Source organism: Linepithema humile, chromosome 5, assembly GCF_040581485.1.
Source record: "Linepithema humile isolate Giens D197 chromosome 5, Lhum_UNIL_v1.0, whole genome shotgun sequence".
Classification (NCBI taxonomy): Eukaryota; Metazoa; Arthropoda; class Insecta; order Hymenoptera; family Formicidae; genus Linepithema; species Linepithema humile.
Window position 1 is genome coordinate 13,499,463 of NC_090132.1, and position 3,314 is coordinate 13,502,776.

A 3,314-nucleotide genomic window follows, 5' to 3' on the forward strand; every position below is an offset into this window, starting at 1 on the left:
CATTTTCGCAATAGGTAATTAAACACGTGGTTGACACTGTGGTAAACTGTATCTACTAGAATTTGAGGTTACATATAGTACTACTTAGCTGATGCGTTTCCGTACGAAATTCCATGCACAGAGTGCCGCTACGCCATCTTTTAAGAAACAGCGAGAACTTATTCAAGGACCTAATAATAGAACAAAAAAAATTTAATAGAACAAAAAGATGTAAAAATCTTGAACATTATTATATAACTAAAAATGTATATTTTAAGAAACAATTAACAAATAAACAAGAAACATTTTTATACATATTATATTTTATACATTTATATTTTTTTATTTACAGTACATTTTTTATACTTGCAATACAAAAATGGAAATAATATTTGGGAAAAGAAAGGGCAGTTATTTGTATATATATGAAGGATATACATATAATATTGATAAAAGATATAGTACAATTACATATATCGTTGTGCGAAAAGACGTACTACAGCATGCAAAGGTGTGCTAATTAAAGAAAATAAAAAGTTTATTTTAGATTGTAAACATAATCATTCAAGTGAGCCTTATATAGCTGATATTTTAAATTTAAAAAAAGAAATGATTCAAATGTGCAAAGAAACCACTATAACAAACAAAGAAATATTTGATACTGTTTCTCGAAAAAATCCAAAAGCTGCAGCTTTTATTTCATATAATGCTATGAGAAATCAGTTATCAAAAGAAAAAATCAAAATGCGTCCTTCATTACCTTCGAATGTGTATGAGCTTGACAATTTGCTTCAAGGTTATGAACCTACAAAAAATATTTATAAAGGCTGTGTTATATCTGAAGATAACAAATATTTCTACATATTTACCACTGATAAGCTTCTAAAAATATTAGAGAAATGTTCTGAAGTTTTTATTGATGGTACATTTTCTGTAAGTATTAATCACTAGCATTTTATATTTGTGATTAAAGAGTATTACTTTTTTGGAATATTATTTGTAGATAATTATAATTGAAATATTGTTATAATCATATATAAATATATATTATTTTAGGTTGTACCTAGAGCACCAAACTTTGCACAATTATTTTCAATACATGTGCGGTACATGGATAAGGTATTTTGATTTTGATGACAAATGATTATTAATTCCATATACTTTTATTTTATATATACTCTTTTAAAAATGTTTTCTCATTTTCTTTTTAGGGTATTGCAGTAGTATTTATTTTGTGTGAAGCCAGAACACAATTAGTTTACAAATCCATATGGAAAGAAATTATAAAACTGGCACCTGGTCTACAATGTAATTTGCGTTTCATAATGATGGATTATGAAAAAGCATCGATGAACGCTGTCCATGAACAATTTCCCCATGTATCTCTACGAGGCTGTTGGTTTCATTACTGTCAAGTATGTCAAATATTTATTATTAACAAAACTATCAGTTGAGATTACTTATATTATTTATTTCTAATATTTATGTAGTATTTTATAAATATAGTCATTTATATATGTAAAAAAATTGCAAAAAATAGTTATATATATTAATAAATTATTTAAAAAACATTTAAACACTTATAAAATATATTATTATATATTTTATTATTTACATTTTATTAATTATATATTTTATGTTTACTTTGGTAGGCTGTTCTAAAAAAGTGGAAACGATTAGGACTTTTAAAAGCACCACGTAAAATAGTATCCATGGCAATGACATTAGCATTAGCACCATCAGAAATGTTTGCAGAAGGCTTAAACCTCATGCAGACAATTGCGGATGAAGAATCTGATAATTACCCTAATATATTGCTCTTTATGAAATATATGAGAAATACATGGCTTCCAATATCGAAAAAAACAAGTGTATATGGATGCCCAATTAGGACTAATAATAATAATAATCTTGTGGAATCGTTCTATAGTATTATGTTGAAAAAAATGCATACGGTTCATCCAAATTTTTGGACATTTTTAGGTATAATTTTATGTAGTATTTTAAAACATATACGAAAAATTATATTTATAAAAATCTTTTATAAAATTTGATATTCTTTCTTTAAGCTTATTGCTATACAATATAAAACTGGAGAACTTTATTTTTGTTTAGTTAATGATTTAGAAATTAATTATAAAAATGTAAAAAAAAATTTTAAATTAATTTTTTAAACAATAAAATAAAAATTTCTTTATGTAACGTCATATGCATTGAAATAATTTTTATGTGTATTAACAAAATAATTTATTTTTGCAGATAATCTTTCTAAATTAATTATGGATCAAGAAATTAATTATAATCGTTTAGTAAATGGTCTACAATTAACAAGGGATCGTAATCCATTTAACGAGTATAAAAACAAAAAAATTGAAAAAGCGCAATATTATTTATCCCGTGGTATCTATTCATTGGAAGAATTTTTGCAGTTATTTAGTGAGGAAAATTTACGTAAACAACATAAAATAGCATTATTGATAGGTAAGTGTTTACAAATTAATTATTATTTTTTTTGTATATTTTATTATATATTATGACGTTATTGTTAAAATACACATTTTGTTATTTTTTATGTACAATTTCTTTAAAAATGTTATACATACAAATTGAATGCAAAATGTAGATTTTAAATTTAAAATATTCTTATGTCATTATTTACAAGATATTTCATAACTGATAATACAAAAAATTTGAAAAGGTAATTCTTCATAAAGAAAAAGATATATAAAAATGTATAAATAATTCTTTTTTTATGTAAGGCTTTGCTTTTAAGAAAAGTGACTGACTTTTTTTAAATTAATTCAAATTTTAATTATTGCATATCTCTCTCTCTCTCTCTCTCTCTCTCTCTCTCTCTCTCAACTTAAAAAAATAACCCATTAAATCGATGTTTTATTGATGTCGAACTTATCGACATTATATGTTTTTTATGTTGACTCGACATCAATTATTCGAGTTCTTGCTGAAAATGATCTTTAATTAATGTAATGTGTCACCTATATAATTCGTCTTCACACAGTGATGGTTAATACATAAATATGAAAAAGTATAACGTTTAATTTTGTAAAATTTAAAATAATTCACTAAAGAAATTGTACATAAAACAAACTTTAATATATTATATAAACTTAAATTTTTAGTATGTAAAAAATTATTTTATATCCACAAAGTAAATTCCATCGAGATAAATTTGATAATATATGGTATAAGATTGTAAGAAAATTATATTAAATTACATTAGGTTTTTCTAATTTGAAAAAAGTATATCATCCCCAAATTTTCCAATTTTTTTTCAAAATTAATTTCTTCAAGAACAAAGTTCTGGATAAAAACAA

General features: G+C 23.6%; 1 pseudogene; it reads left to right on the forward strand.

Annotated features, from left to right (window-relative positions):
* The first annotated feature begins 215 nt into the window (after nt 1-215).
* On the forward strand, nt 216-2,813 carry LOC137000225 (uncharacterized; annotated as a pseudogene).
* The last annotated feature ends 501 nt before the right edge of the window (nt 2,814-3,314 follow it).